This window comes from Neophocaena asiaeorientalis, unplaced genomic scaffold, assembly GCF_003031525.2.
Source record: "Neophocaena asiaeorientalis asiaeorientalis breed wild unplaced genomic scaffold, Neophocaena_asiaeorientalis_V1.1 scaffold35, whole genome shotgun sequence".
Taxonomy (NCBI): Eukaryota; Metazoa; Chordata; class Mammalia; order Artiodactyla; family Phocoenidae; genus Neophocaena; species Neophocaena asiaeorientalis.
In genome coordinates this window covers 1,225,115-1,242,033 of record NW_020172984.1, presented here as the reverse complement: position 1 = coordinate 1,242,033, position 16,919 = coordinate 1,225,115, and the positions used below count along the sequence as shown (strand labels likewise).

Here is a 16,919-nt window from a genome sequence, read left to right as displayed (position 1 = left end):
CTGGAGTCGGACAAGAGCTCCTGCATCCAGGCAGACAGAACTAAGGTGGTTTCTAAGAGGAGGGGAAAGATACAAAAACACGGGTTACTAAACATAATTTTAATTTGTTCTTATTTCTTAAAATGCCAGTAAAGTAACAGAATATGGATGCTAATGCATGTATATTTGTTTTGGCCACCTCAAAATGTTTACATGCTGTGAAATAAATGCTCATAAAAAAAAGCTGGATGAAGGGCTTCCCTGGTGGCGCAGTGGTTGAGAGTCCACCTGCCGATGCAGGGGACGCGGGTTCGTGCCCCGGCCCGGGAAGATCCCACATGCCGCGGAGCGGCTGGGCCCGTGAGCCATGGCCGCTGGGCCTGCGCGTCCGGAGCCTGTGCTCCGCAACGGGAGAGGCCACAACAGTGAGAGGCCCTCGTACCGCAAAAAAACAAACAGACAAACAGCTGGATGGCTTCTAAACTTTCTTTCCTCTGAGTTTCTCTTGTGTCTAAAAACAAGAAAAAATATTGGTTACTCTAATTAAAGATAATAATTAGTGTAGTTAGTTAATTGTCCTAGATATAGTAATTGCAGAGAGATATAGGTATATATACAGAATAAGAGGTGATTTTCTGTTTATTTAGAAAAATTATTACAATTTATTCAAATGATAAATTTAATATGACACATATTGTTTTAGTTAATATACGGAGAAGTTAATTATATTTTAAAGCTATATTTAAAAGCTTTAAATTATCTATTTTATATTTATATATCTACATATGCCTAAATACATACAAATAAAGGAATATTAATAGATCCTTTACTACAATCTGTTACAAAAATAATGTACCAAAGGAGTAAAATTAGAATTCGACCTTTCATGTAAAATGACTAAATTATTTTATGCCCAGATTAGCAGAGGTTCCTTTTATTTTTTTAACCAAATGATACTCATAACTTTCAGTGCTTTTCTCATACTCTTAAATCATTTTGTTGGAAATTCTCTTGGTTAGCCCTTACCTAATTTTGTTTGTATTTTAAAATGCTATCACAGATCTAAATTCACCCTTAAAATATAGACCAGTCCAGAAATTAAATCAGCTCCAAAGGCTAAAATACTTGCCCTCACCTTGGGCTGCCAGCTGGTTAAAAAGTAAAAGAACAAGCATGTATACTAATAGTAGATGTGCTTTTGGGGTAGTCTGCAAATTTGGAATTCTTTAGACGTGAAGAGTTTTCTAATTTTGACAAAACATATAAAAATTGGACAAGTCACGAAAAACCTTTTAGCTGATTTGCTGTTACCTAAAGAAATAGCTATAATAAAAGTAGAACTTCATTCAAAGCACCAAGACCCACCACCTCCTGGTAATGCTTTTAGCTGACCATTCTGCTACATAAGCAGTGGTAACCAAGACAATTGCTCCTGTAATTGTAAAGAAAAGAGAGGCCTTGGAGGAATTCAAAGAGGCGATTCTTAACTGTCAGAGACAAATCCCTAACTTGGAAAAATGGAAACTGGAAAAATTCAGAAGTGGGGAAAGTTGCATAAGGATAACTTTTGGTGCTCTCACAATGGCTGATTCATAACATCAAATAATTTAAATTGGAGCTTAGCAAAAATGCTTCATGATATTACTTATAGGAGCAGATACACTGACAATACTAAACAAACAGTGGTGGGGTAACTTTAAAGATATTGACAAAGATGTTTTTAAAACACATCCTACTGCCAACGATGTGTTCTTGGTAAATTGTAAAAGTAGGATACGGACAAGGACCAAATTCCAATCCTCCAAATGGACTTTATACAAATGTCTCTTGCAATGGATTATAAATACTATGTTCTGGTTATTTTCTGGTTTCTTCTCAGAGTAGGTTAAAGCTTTCCCTTGCCAGAGAGCTTTGGCTCTAATTGTAAAAAAAAAAAAAAAAAAAAAGCTTTTTTTGCTTGATTTTGTTTTCTGGCCTGGGGAATTTCCACTTATCTCTCTAATAATGACAGACACTCATTTTACTGGTACCATTATTAAGGAAATCTATAATGTTTGCCTTTTAACTCCAAATCTTACTGTTTTTATCACCCACAGTCCTTAAGAAAAATAGAACTAAAGGAATTCTAAATACTGAAATTAATAAGTTCCCTTAAACTTCCATGGCCTAAAATATTGCCATTGGCTTTAAGGTGTATAAGATCAACCCCTTCTGGGACTCACAGTTTATCTCCTTATGAATTAATAAATTTCTGGTCCATGCCTTTAAAAATTTCACCCTCAATCTAAATTCTATCCTACTGCAATGAAATATGATCAAGTACTACAAGGAACACATACAGTACCTCCAGCTTTATCATCAATGGTTACAAGCTACATTTCCAAACCACTCACTTACCATTTGCAACAGGAGATTAAGTGTTCTGGAAAAGATACCTGAGATAAACTGCCCTTGAACTTAGATAAAAATGACCTATTAAGGTACAGTTAAAAACAGACCAACAAAACTCCAAAGTATTGATCCTTAGGTTAATATTTCCCACCTCAAAAGATAAACACTTCCTTCTGACTACTGGATGTCCATTCCACTGGAAATCTTTTTTTTTTTTTGCGGTACGTGGGCCTCTCGCTGTTGTGGCATCTCCCATTGCGGAGCACAGGCTCCGGATGCACAGGCTCAGCGGCCATGGCTCACGGGCCCAGCAGCTTCGCGGCACGTGGGATCTTCCCAGACCGGGGCACGAACCCGTGTCCCCTGCATCGGCAGGCGGACTCTCAACCACTGCGTCACCAGGGAAGCCCTCCACTGGAAATCTTAAACTGAGATTCTTAGGAATCTTCCAGAAGTTGCTGACTTCAGAAGTGGACAGCTTCTGCTCAAGACTTCAGATCAAGATTAATACTCTGATATTGGGACTTCCCTGGTGGTCCAGTGGTTAAGACTGCACGCTTCTACTGCAGGGGGTGTGGGTTTGATACCTGGTCAGGGAACTAAGATCCTGCATGCCACCCAGCCAAAAAAAAAAAAAAAAAAAGATTAACATTCTGATATCAATTTATCAACTTACGTCAATTAAACAACTAATAGCATCGATTCTATTTAAGAAGATAATTTAATTACTTTGTTTTCCTGAAAAGGAAAGTAGTACTTTACCTTTTGGTTTGGAGATGTATTACAAGGATTGAAAGTCATTTTGTTTCTGATAATTGCCTATTTGACAGCTGGCTAATGTATCATGTCCTGAGTCTTTTTAAAAAAGATTTAGATGTGTTATTTATTTATTTTATTAATTATATTTATTTTTGGCTGCGTCGGGTCTTAGTTGAGGCCCATAGGCTCTTCGCTGTGGCACGCGGGCTTCTCTCTAGTTGTGGCGTGTGGGTTCCAGAGCGCGTAGGCTCTGTAGTTTGCGGCACACGGGCTCTAGTTGAGGCGTGCAAGCTCAGTAGTTGTGGCACACGGGCTTAGTTGCCCCGCGGCATGTGGGATCTTAGTTCCCTGACCAGGGATCGAAACTGTGTCCTCTGCATTGCAAGGCAGATTCCTTACCGCTGTACCCCTAGGGAAGTCCCCATGTCCTGAGTCTTAAATATGACTGTACCGCCATTGTCACATCAGATAGTTCAACCATTCATCCTGCAACAGAAGGAGAGGAAAAGATTAACTTCAGTTTAACTGCAGACTACACTCAATGCACAGTCTTCTGCTCTTAGCAAAATCTCTGGAGGAAATCTGTATTTCCTGAATTAATGTCCTGTGGTCTGACTTTGTCTGTCCTTGGCCCAAAGACTGGGGCTGGGGGTGGCGCTGAGAAAGAAAGAAAGCAGTCCCTGGCGTCCGGAACTGATCTGACATTCAGAGCAAGACCTCAAAGTTATTGCAAGCTGCTCTGATGCTGACAGCAGGATCTTCTTCGACCAATAATCCCACAGAGTAAAAACCTCACAGTTACTCTGAGATCATGATAAAATGAAACAAAACAAGATCACTCCATCATTTTACCTAATCACAGACAAAAACAAGGTCACTGTGTTACCCACAAAATACCCAATCACAGAATCGCCGCCCCCATTCCCCATCCCCTGCAAATTTCTGACAGCATTAAATCTAGATGTAGGCCCTGCTTCCTTGGACTTCTCCCAGATTAGCCAACCAGAACCCAAACGCCCTGATAGAGTCTTTCTAACACTCTTCCTGAGACACTCTGTGGGTCCCTGAGTGTTCTCCCTGGCTGCAAAGATCAATAAACCCGCCTGGCCACCGCAGCTGTGTTCCTGGTGGCCTCTGGCTGGAGGGCAGCGACAGTGCCCACCATTTAAAATTCTTGGCCCATATAGCAAAACAGTTCTGTGTCTGGCGATGTATGTTGTTCAGTGTTGCTTTCTTTTATAACAGTTGTACTTCTCAGGTGCCCATGTCTCTCCCTTGCCCACTCTGGTCTCTCCCTTTTTGCAAGAGGCATTTCAAGAGACATAAAAAGACATACAAAGTTTTAAAAAGCAAGGTAATTGGGAAAAAAGTACCATAAAAGGAAGAGAAATAGCGCTGAGTCAGAGGCCAGATTAACACAGAACGAACATTGTGAGACCTTGAGTTCTTTCCAAATGACAAAATTTGGCGGTAAATTTCCTAGAAGTAAAGGCAAGGAGTGAAGTACAATTTGTTATGCAATTCTGTACCTATACAATTTTGAAAATGAACAAGTGGCTTGGGGAAATCGCCCCTGTTCTGGTAATGATCCCTTAGAGGAATGTTTCCTGCAGGACCCTGTTATAGTGAACACTATCCACGTTATTCACAAGGGAAAATTCAACGACAGGTTTCAGGAGGCTATTTCTTGCAACATCCTTCTAAAGAACTGGTTTAGGATCCACTGAGCTGAAGACTGTCTTCCCCTCCTGGCCAGGCTGTACATGGCCTCTCGCGATCACACCGTGTAGGGCATCACGGGGCTCCCTGCCACGAGCGGCAGTGTCACAGTAACCCATAGCTGCAGGTCACAGCAGGAGCACCTGTTTCATGGTGATGTCAGAGGGTCTCCGGTCCCATAAAGGGGACTTTCCCTAGGCTCTCGCGTAACAGCAGGCAGAAGTCAAAATGCCAAAGCTCTGTTCTGTTAAAGACGTTTTATGAGTGGCCCCTGAAGTGTGGTCAAGGTTAAGATGGTGAATTTTATGTTATGTGTATTTTACCTCAATTAGAAAAAAAAGGTGGTCTGAAGACTCACTTTCTGAAAGTCTGTCTTAATCGAGTGTTACAACCTAAAGTATCTAAAGGAATGAATGAACTGCAGAAATAATATAAAGAATATTATTTCTTGCGGCAGAGCATTTGATAATTACCAAGTGGCAGAGTTCAGACTGAGGTCTTCTGACCAAATCCTGGAGTGTGGATATTCCGTGTTTCTGATAAGAAGACAGAATATTCTGTGAAGCAACTATTCAACCCTGGTCCACAAGAGAATCACCCAGGGAGCTTTTAAAACTACAGATGCTACCACATTCGGGGATTCGTACTTCATTGCTCTGTGACGGGGCCCAGTATTGTTTTAAAAGTTCTTCAGGTGATTCTTGTGCAGACAAGGTTGAGAATTATTGCTTTGAAGTCAGCAGAGTTGAGGAAAGCCTGATTTTTATTTTTTGTTTTAATAAAAGTTAAGCAACACAACCAGGGCATGTGCCTGGATTAGAGGACAAGGGATTGCCTGTGTCTCTCTGGTATAATTTCCATCTTCTCATTCTTAGTTGAATCCTCTTAAATGACAACTTTCTTTGCTTATATTGGGTATAACACTTTAGAGTTTGCAGATCACTGTCACTTGATTTGCATAGCCACCTTATGAGATAGGATGGGTATAATAATCCTTATTTTCTAGGTGAAGAAAATCTCCTTCATTCAGCCTGAAGGCACCAATTAACCAACTAGCCACTCAGTGTGGGCGAGGAACGAGATAGAGATGCCTCACTGATGGCCCATATCCTAAAATTCTGTGACACAGCCCACTGTCACTAGCTTGGGTGGGTGTTCCCCACATCACAGTGGCCCTTGGCCATTTGGTCCACTAAAGGAACCAGTGTCGTTCCATAGGTGCGCTGGAGTATTCTTTTAGGCCCTGCACACACTTGCATAACAAAATATTAATGGTATATACAAGTCTGCTCTGAGAAACGGACTGTAACCCAAAAAATGTCAGAGTGGAGGAAAAAAGCATACAGACTCTATTTCATCAATTGTGAGGTGCATTTTTATTTTATGGACAAGTAAGAAGTTTTAGAAACCCTACAATGTAAACAACAAAGCGCTGTTGACTGTAAGGCATCCTGATTTTATCTTCTTCTTTTTTTTTTTTTTTTGCGGTACGCGGACCTCTCACTGCTGTGGCCTCTCCCAATGTGGAGCACAGTCTCCGGACGTGAAGGCTCAGCGGCCATGGCTCACAGGCGCAGCCACCCCGCGGCATGTGGGATCTTCCCAGACCGGGGCACGAACCCGTGTCCCTTGCATCGGCAGGCGGACTCTCAACCACTGCGCCACCAGGGAAGCTCCTATCTTCTTATTTTTTTAAACTTTTTATTTTATACTGGAGTATAGCCAATTAACAATGTGATAGTTTCAGGTGCACAGCAAAGTGGCTCAGACATCCATATACATGTATCCGTTCTCTCCCAGACTCCCCTCCCATCCAGGCTGCCACATAACATTGAGCAGAGTTCCCTATGCTATACAGTAGGTCCTTGTTGGTTATCCTTTTTAAATATAGCAGTGTGTACAAGGACATCCTGATTTTAGAGATGTTAGAATGTGGAAGAAATAAGGGCATCTTAGAATCAATAAAATGGGTACTTCTCCCCATCTCTTCTTTTTATGCTCCATAAAGAATGTGATCCATATTTTCCCAGGACCCAATAGTCCAGAATTAAAATGGGGTTGCTGCGACTCCAAGTACCTGCATTTTAGGAGGCCTGCTCCCTCCCCATCTCCGTCATTTCTGGGAGTCTCCACAACACCTCGGCCTTCCCACTTGGCTTTGTTTCAGCCTCTCCTGTGAGGCTGCTGCGGTTCTGAGGGATGCCCTCCCCAGGCAGCCTCCGAGAGCGCTTTAGCTCAGCTTGCCGGCAGTTCCTCGAAGGCTCGCACCAGAGGACTTTTCAGTGCTCATTTCAAACGCCACATCTGAGAAGTCGAATTCACCATGACTCCCTGCCGCCCCCCGCCCCCGTCATCAACAGTAAGAAAGGACATCGCCATGCTACGGCAAGGTTTTGGATTTTCTTTAACTCAAGCCGGGATCCCTGAACTACCTTTAGATATAGGGTCTAGCTCACATCGTTAAGTGCATGTTGAAATGTATGGATGGACTTCAGGACCCAGTAGTCTCTCTATTCTGCAGCCCAAAGAAAGCAGCACAAACATACCCTCAAATCGAGGGAGGCCTAAGTGTGGAGGGAAGAGAGGCAGCTCCCCCTCCCCCAGCCCAGCACCTGCCGTTGTCTTTGCTGTCCTCAGCTGTCTCCTTGACCATGGGCTGTGGCCGCCAGGGGGTGGTGGTGAGCTGAAGAGAGCTGAAGAGACGTGCCTCCTCCCACGCCCCTGCAGTTCCTGGAAAGTGCCCATTGCATCCTGTTTCTGTGTCCTCCCTCTGCTCAGAATGGTGACACCCACATCTGAGTGCACCTTCCAAGGTGCCGCTCATACTTGGCTCCCTCAGACTTTCCTGACCATTCTCTCCCATGTTCAGACTGTCCTCCGGACGCTGCCACGCCGGGTGGCCCTTCTTTGTGGATTTCCTCATACTCTCCACCAGCGCCATCCAGTGGAAATACAGACGGTCCCTAACTTAACGATGGTTTGACTTTACGATGGTGCGAAACCCCTACTCAGCCAGTGGAAACCTGCTTCGAATATTGAATTTTGCTCTCTTCTCGGGCTAGTGATACGAGGTATGACACTCTCTCCTGATACTGGGCTGCGCGGCCAGTCAGCGGCTCTCAGCCAGACACGCGGTCTCCGGGGGTGAACAACAGATGCACTACCACCATTCGGTGCCAGACAACCATTCTGTGTTCCACTTTCAGTACAGTATTCAGTGCATTACATGAGGTAGTCAACACAATTATAAAATGGGTTTTGTGTTAGATGATTTTGCCCAACTGTAGGCTAATGTCACTGCTCTGAGAATATTTAAGGTAGGCTAGGTGTATTAAATGCATTTTCAACTTACAGTGAGTTTATGGGGACATAATCTCTCCAAAGTCGAGGAAGACTAGTGTAATGCTAGCCACCTGTTTACTTTTAATTGTTCTAATAGCCGCATTAAAAAGTAACTTTAATAGTATGTTTTATTTAACCCAATATATCCAAAAATTATAATTTCAACATGTAAATCAACTTAAAATGATTAATGAGATATTTTACAAGATTTTCTGTCCCTACTAAGTCTTTGAAATCTGATGTATACTTTATACTTAGAGCACGTCTCAATTCAGATCCTAAGTTTTCACTAGAAATACTTTAACCTGTATCTAGATTTCAAAACATTTACAGTTGAAAAAATTGATTTACATACCCAAATCATCCCAAATATACCTAAAAGATTTCAATGACTGAATTGAGTATCAGTTTAAGAACTTAAGCTAATTAAAATGAAATAAAATGAAGATTTGAGTTTCTCAGCTGCACTGGCCACACTTCAGGTTCTCTGTGGCCACATGTGGCTGGTGGATCCCACGTGGCACAGCTCAGTTCTAAACCATAGGCTTCCTGAGGGTAGGGATTGTTTCTTTGCCTTCTCAGAGTCGTACATGGAGCCCAGCACATAGAGGTAACGAAATGTTTGTTGAATGAGTGACTAACAGAGTTGGGACTTCTAAGAAAGGTAAAAGCAAGAGGATAACAACGTATTTATAGATCAAAGCCTGCCTGGATCAGTTCAGTTCACCAGGGCATTTCTCTGGAATACAGCTCCTTCACCTAAATCCTTTTAGATTTTAGAGAACCTTCTCCCCACCACCAACCCAGCTCTTGTTTCCGCCCACTCATTTGGCTTCTAAGAGCTTCGAGAGCTTGGTTTTTCAGATCCCCAGGGCTGAGAGGTAGAAACAGATTTCACTTCTTCCCCAGATGTTTCCAGCTAGAGGCTCTGCATTTCCCAGGTCTCAGAGCACCTGGCAGGCCAGGCAGGCAGGAGTGGATGGAGCCACCCTGGCAGCCCCTTGAAGGGCGGTCCAGGAGGAGTTCTGTGCTCCAGCTGCAGCTAAGGCCAGTGGAAGCATCCGTTCTGTCAACCATGGCCCTTAGGGACAAGGGAGCAGAGAAGACCAGGGGGACATGTCCTCCGAGTCAGTCTCTGTAGATGGGAGCCCAGTGGATGTTTAGGTCCTTTCTTCCAAGCCAGAAGGTGCTTCTTGGAAGGTGGGTGGAGGACAGCCAAAGACACGAAGACGGGAGGATTGTTCACTCCATCAAGGTCAGTGTGGGAGGAAGTAGCGTGAAGGTTTTAGTGTTAGAAGATGAGGTCACATTAATCTCTCCAGGTTCTGAGGGAATTATTAATCCCTGAATCCCCTGCTCATGTTACGCACCTGAGGGCCACCATCCTGTCTCAGAGACCAGGAGACAAAGTTACAGGAGCAAGTTAGGAAATTCGAGAGGGTCCCAAAACCAGGCTAAGGAATTTTAAATACTCTCTCCTCTAAGAGGAGTAATTAGAGCCTGGCCCGGCACCTCCCTCATCAAGCTTTATCCAGTTTTGCTGAGTCATTCAGCATCTCCTGCAAGTTACACAGGCACCTTCTGAGCTCCTTTGTTCTTCTGGGGTGCCTCCTGAGTTTGCACCTTAGGGAAGCTGTGGGCCTCCTTCTGAAACAGAAGAATATTGTAGAGACAGAGTGAATGACGGGGCCTCCTGAGGGACAGGGGTGGTTGGGTGGCAGTGAGGGGAGTGCAGCAGAAAGAGCATAGACCTTCGGGAGAGCCAGGGCCAGGCTGCGTTCCAGCCTTTCCTAGCTATGTGAGCATGAGAGAGTTGCTTAACCTCAGCGTGCCTCAGTTTCCCCTTTTTGTTGCAAAGAAGTTGGAAGAAAAGCTGAGATTTAGTTCACAGATGCTGTCTTCTTTGTCATATTAACCCCACAGAGCACAGCTGTCACGGGCCTCCCTGGGCAGTCTGTGTGTTCAGTGCCTGTGCTCTGATGGATTCCAGACCTTGAGTCAGGCTCTTCTCCTTCCCCACACTCAGGGCCTAAAGGAGAATCTCTGCCTACAGAAAGCCAGCTGCTCCTTCCAGCCCAGGGCAGAACTGACCCCGGAGCCCTGGAGAGTTCCAGGCGTCCTTTAAGGCCTCAGCTGCCCACTTCTCTTCAGTAAGTTTCCTTGCACTTGCCCCAGTTGGCTGTTCTCTTCTGCTGTCAGGGTCACTGAAGGGTAGTACCCTTGCCCAGTAAATGGGTCCCCAACTTAAGAGGGGAGTTGGGGCAAATCCTGTGATTACTTCTGCTTTGAAGAGCTCAACTATACCTCTCACCTGCTATACCTAACCCTGAGGTTGCTCTCCACTGCCCTGCCAGCCTGGTATGGAGGCCTCATGGCCAGCTGGGCCCCTTACTGCTCTCAGCTGCAGCAGCTGGCCTGGTCCCAGCCCCAGATATGTCTGATTGCCAGGTAAAGGCTGGCCAACACCTGCTGTGTCTTGTCTTTTTCCCTCCTGGCTACCTGGACTCACCAACTGGCCCTGCTGCTGCCAGGAGATTTAAAGGGCCAGTGCCATGGTTTTTCTCTTCTCCATGTTTCACTTTTTCTCCTTTTGGGAACCAGATATTTGAGGTCTAGGACATTCAAAAGCAACCATATATATGGGGGAATTTAGAAAGGCACCACACAGACCTTACATGTACATCTCAGACTGATCCCTGACACAAAGACACCATATAGCAATTGAAACGCGCACACACACACACACACACACACACACACACACATACACATATATATACACTACAGCAACTTCTGGAGAAGGGTGAGAATCTGATCTTTAGAGTTACCACATTATAAGATTCAAATATCCATTTTTTAAAAAAATCACAAGGCATACAAGAAACAGGAAAGTAAGGCCCATTCCAAGGGGAGGGGGGTGGTAAATCAGTGGAAACTATTTCTGAGAAAGACCAGATGATGGACTTACTAGACTTTAAGTCAACAGTCTTAAAGATGCTCGAAGAGCTAAAAGATGTGGACAAAGTTAGGAAAACAATGAGTGGAACTACCATATGACCCAGCAATCCTACTACTGGGCATATACCCTGAGAAAACCGTAATTCAAAAAGAGTCATGTACCACAATGTGCATTGCGGCACTATTTACAATAGCCAGGACATTGAAGAAACCTAAGTGTCTGTCGACAGATGAATGGATAAAGAAGATGTGGCACATATATACAATGGAATATTACTCAGCCATAAAAAGAAACGAAATTGAGTTATTTGTAGTGAGGTGGATGAACCTAGAGTCTGTCATGCAGAGTGAAGTAAGTCAGAAAGAGGAAAACAAATACCATATGCCAACACATATATGTGAAATCTGAAAAAAATCGTTCTGAAGAACCTAGGGGCAGGACAGGAATAAAGACGCAGACGTAGAGAATGGACTTGAGGACACGGGGAGGGGGAAGGGTAAGCTGGGACGAAGTGAGAGAGTAGCATGGACATATATACACTACCAAATGTAAAATAGATAGCTAGTGGGAAGCAGCTGCATAGCACAAGGAGATAAGCTCAGTGCTTTGTGACTACCTAGAGGGGTGGGATAGGGAGTGTGGGAGGGAGACGCAAGAGAGAGGGGATATGGGGATATATATACATACAGCTGATTCACTTTGTTATACAGCAGAAACTAACACAACATTGTAAAGCAATTGAACTCCAATAAAGATGTAAAAAAAAAAAAAAAAAACAAGTGCACAAAATGGAAATATCAAAAAAGATATAGAAAACATAAAAAAGGAACCAAAAATAAATTTTAGAACTGAAAATTACAATAACTGAAATGAAAAATTCACTGGAAGGATTCAAAGGAAGGTTCAAGAAGGAAGAAGAAAGAGTCAGGGAATTCCAAGTAGGATAAATTCAAAGAGATACACACCAAGACACATTATAATCAGACTATTGAAAGACAAAGACAAAGAGAGATCTTAAAAGCAACAAGAAGGAAGTAACTCATCACATACAAGAGCTCTCCAAAAAGATTATTATCAGATTTCTCTTAGAAACCTTGGAAGCCAGAAGCAGTGGGTTGACATATTCAAAGTGATAAAGGAAAGAAAAACCTGTCAGCCAAGAATCCTATATCTGACAAAACTGTCCTTCAACTATTAAGTAGAAATTAAGACATTCCCAGATAAGTGAAAGCTGAGAGAGTTTTTTTATCACTAGACCTCCCCTACAAGAAATGCTAAAAGGAGTCCTTCAGGTTGCAATGAAGAGAGACTAGAGAGTTATGTGAAGCCATGTGAAGAAAAAAAGACTCCTGGAAAAGGTAAATACACGTGTAATGATAAAAGCTAGTACTATTATAACTTTGTTTTATAACTTTCTTTTTGTTTTATATATAATTTAAGAGATTAGTCCATTAGAAAATAATTATTAGTCTATGTTTTTTGACACACATGTATAAAGATGTAATTTTGTGACATCAATAATCAAAGAGAGGGGACAGAGCTGTATAAGAGCAAAGTATTTGAATGCTATTCGAATTAAGCTGGTAGATATTCAAATTAGAGTGTTGTAATTATAGGATGTTGAATATAATCCCCAATGGTAACTACAAGGAAAAATAGCTATAGAATATACACAAATAAAAATGAGAAGGAAAATGAAAAGTTTCATGACAAAACATCAACTACACATAAAAGATAGTCATGCAGGAAATGAGGGAGAAAAAACTCTAAGGCAAATAGAGGACAAATAGCAAAATGATAGAAGTAAGTCTCTCATCAATAATTTATTTAAATGTCAATGAATTAAACTCTCTAATCAAAGGCAGAGATAAGCAGAATGCCTTAAAAAAACATGATTGAACTACATGATATCTACAACGGTCAGACTTTAGATCAAAGGCCTAGATAGGTTGAAAGTGAAAGGATGGAAAAAGATATTCCAAGCAAACAGTAACCAAAAGAGAGCAGGGCTATACTAATATCAGACAAAATAGACTTTAAATCAAAAAATGTTATAAGACAGAAATAAGAACATTATCTATTACAGAGTGTTCAATAAAAGCAAGAAGATATAAAAATTATAAACATTTACACACCTAATAACTGATCAAAAACTGACAGAATTGAAGAGAGAACTAGTTCTACAATAATAGTTGGAGACTTAAACACCATGCCACCATGCTTTCAATAAAGGATGGACAGGACAACCAGACAGAAGAAAAGTAAGGAAATAGAGGACCTGAACAACATAATAAATGAACTAGATTCAGCAGACATATTAGAACATTCAACCCAACAACAACAGTGTATACATTATTCTCAAGTGCACATGGCACAATCTCCAAGATATGTGGGGACACAAAGCATCAGGAATTTAAAAAATAGATATCATATCAACTATCTACTTCAACCACAATGGGATGAAGTTAGAAATCAATAACAGAAGGAAACTGGAAAATCCACAAATTTGTGCAAATTAAACAAAACATTTTAAATAATGAGTCAAATAAGAAATCACAGGGGAAATTAGAAAATACTTAGAGATGAGTGAAAATGAAAACACAGAATGCCAACACTAATGGAACACAGCAAAAGCACTGCTAAGGGGGAAATTTACAGCTAGAAATGCCCACATTAAAAATAAAAGGATCTCAAATAAACATCCTAACTTAATAAATTAAGGAACTAGGGAAAGAATTAAACCCAAATCTAGCAGAAGAAAGGAAATAATAAAGATTATGGCAGGGATAAATAAAAAAGGGAATAGAAAAACAGTAGAGAGTATCAATGAAAAGGTTCAGGAAATTTCTTTGAAATGTTTAACAAAATTGACACACCTTTAGCTAGACTGACTAAGAAAAAAGGGAGAAGATGCAAATTACTAAAATCAGAAATGAAAGATGGGACAGGACTACTGATTCTACAGAAGTAAAAATATCAAAGCAGAATACTACAAACAACCATATGTCAACAAATTGGATAATCTGAATAAAATAAATATGTTCCTAAAAACACAAAACCTAACAGGACTGAAACATGTAGAAATAGAATTCCACATGTTATTTATTTTAAATTTAATTGCTTTCTAAATTCTTGAAGGCTTGGTTTGTATTTATTTATTCTTAATACTATAGACATGTAGAAAATTTATTTTCTATATTCTACTATCACGGAAGCTAATAAATTATGATTTTTATTTTTTATTCAGATTAAAAAATATTCTTTACATCGTGGATTACCAAAGTTTACCCAGACAATATTTTGAAAACCTTTAAAAAAATTAGTATATTGTAGGACACATTTTAATACTACTGTTGGTATTTATTTAGTGTGTTGTTTTGTATTCTGTGGCTATTTTATACAGAATTTTTAATTTACTTTGAGAGTTCATAATGTCAGCAGTATAGCTGGAAGGATGGAATGCAGTGCAGAGTCAGACTAGAGACCAAATTCTCAACTGAATATTGGACACAACATGTTTTGATGTCCTGCACAGTGTTCTCTAAAATATTAGAACTTATCAACATGCTACAGTCAAGAGAGAGCACATGTAAATCCAGAAGATGTGGCCACATAGGCGCTGAATTTCAGCGAGGCAACCACTGGCTGCATCACGCCCTTCAGCCCACTCTCCGGTTTCCCAAGTCCCCACTGCTTGCTACTGCCTTTCTCACACCCACTGCACCTACGGGTGTGACCCCTGGGCCTGGGGGCTGAGTCTGACAGCCTACTCGGCCAGCCCTCCTCATCCTCCTGCAGAATTGTCCTCTTCCTCCTGAAGGGGCCACCTGTGCTCTGGGCCGTCCCTATGTCTGCAGTTCCTTGTCCTACCAGGCACTGCCTCTTTCTCCTGCCTTCAACCCCTCTCCCTCTTAGTCCCTCTCAGTGTTTGAACACTTAAAATCTCTTCCATATTTTAAAATCTGTCCTTGTATTTTCCAGCCTTAAAAAAAAAAAAATGAATGGATGAATGCTAATGTAATAATATCTGTTCTACATATTTTAAATATTATGACTGTTTAATGTGAGTTTAAGAAAGTCGTTTTCTCAGTGGAATCTGGTCATGTTTCTTTTCCAAGCTCAAGATGTGTAAAACTCAGAATGACAACTTCTTTATATTGTGAAAAATATAACTATTGAGGGCCCGCACTTTTGTGTGTGCATGGCCACCATCGCCTCCCTGTGGGCAAACCGAACTAGGAATCCACCTGACCCTGAGCTTCATGCTGAGTGTGGACCTCAACCTGGAGCCCTGAGGACAGGCAAGGTCAGAATGGCTGGAAGCATCTGCCATGGGGACTGAGCTCTGCTGGTCTCTGGTGACACAGTCTCCCGGCTCCCCAACTTAGCAGAGATGTGCAGACTCTGACTCTGTGATTTAACAGGGATTAGATACAATAGATCTGCTTTCTTCAAACCCCCACTCCATACTCTATCTTGGTGGTCAGAAACTTTCATTGAATACTGGGTTCATACCTTTCTATCCTTGTAAAGTGTTAGCTAATTTTAAACTTATTTTTCTGTAGCGTACCAACCTTGCATTTTAACTTGTAAAATCCATTTGCTTTTAAAAGTTCTTCTCATCTCTTTTCATATATCCATTACCTTGTAATATACTTTAAAAAAGGGAAAAGTGAACCCAGACCAACCTTGTCCTATTCCCCTCATTCTGAAATAACGTTCAAGCTTCAAAGAGGAAAGTTGGCAGGTAGGACATTGTTCTTGAGGAGGTTGTATCACAGAGCGTCATCAAAGGCCACCTGAGCCACCCTTTCCTACACAAAACCACACGTGGGTCAGGAGCCAAGGATCAGGGCAGGAATCCGTGGACCTGGGCAGCCAAGGTGTGCTGGGCCCACTCTGCCTGTGGTCCTGTGCCAGTCCTCCAGGCTCCTTGCTGGTCCCCCCTTCTGGCCCCCTTGCAGCAGGAGAGGCTCCTAGCTGCTCAAAGGACAGCCCTCTCCCCCCCCACTCAGATCCCTCTGTGACCACCACAATCCAGGTCACTGACCCAGTCAACCCAGTCAACGTGAGGGTCATCCAGCTGGCTGTCGGGACATCTCTGGACTGCACCTGGATATCTTCTTTGCTGGGCCTGGTTCTGAATTTAGAGTCACTATTTAGGCCATAAATCTACTCGATTAATTAACAGTTGGTCATTATCACTCTTAGGCATACGACTGAAGGGACGAGTCCTCCATAGTCCCTGAAAGGAAAGCACTGACCACATTTACTTTTTCTGTACCTTGTTGTGGGTGTTTCTTGTATACCATTGATAGTCTGTTCTAGAAGATATGCTGCTGTCAGGGATTATAAAGAGTCGGGGGAGCGTTAGGATTGCTTGGAGTCCTTATCTTCCTGTGCTAGTGGCTCGTTTAAAGTTTCGATATGAGGGACGCCACTCTTTGGACTTAACTTGACAGTCAGAGCCTCCCAGAGCCCGAGGGAACTCGGCAGCCCAGGAGCAAGCCTGAGCGATTCCTGGGAGGGCAGGGGAGGTGGAAGATTCGTGCTCTTGTGATTCAGGCTTGTTCCCCCGAGCGCACTGCCAACTCCCCCGATTTACCTGAGATCTGACTGGGGACGGGAATCAGGCTGCCCTCAGCGTCCTGGCGTCCAGAGCTCGGCTCCCGAGTCCCCGCGCCTGGAGGGGGACACGAACTATTTCCACTGCTCTGGGTGCAGATACCGCGCTGAGGACCTCGGGTGCCCCGGGTCGCAGGAGGCCTCG

At 42.5% G+C, this 16,919-nt stretch overlaps 1 long non-coding RNA gene across 1 annotated transcript; it reads right to left on the bottom strand.

Moving 5' to 3' along the window:
• Window positions 1-413: 413 nt before the first annotated feature.
• Window positions 414-16,816, bottom strand: LOC112397857 (uncharacterized). Its single transcript, XR_003002883.1, has 3 exons — window positions 16,755-16,816; window positions 3,529-3,615; window positions 414-490 (listed from the first exon to the last, which is right to left on the bottom strand). It is a non-coding gene; the product is annotated as an uncharacterized LOC112397857 (long non-coding RNA).
• Between the last annotated feature and the right edge of the window lie 103 nt (window positions 16,817-16,919).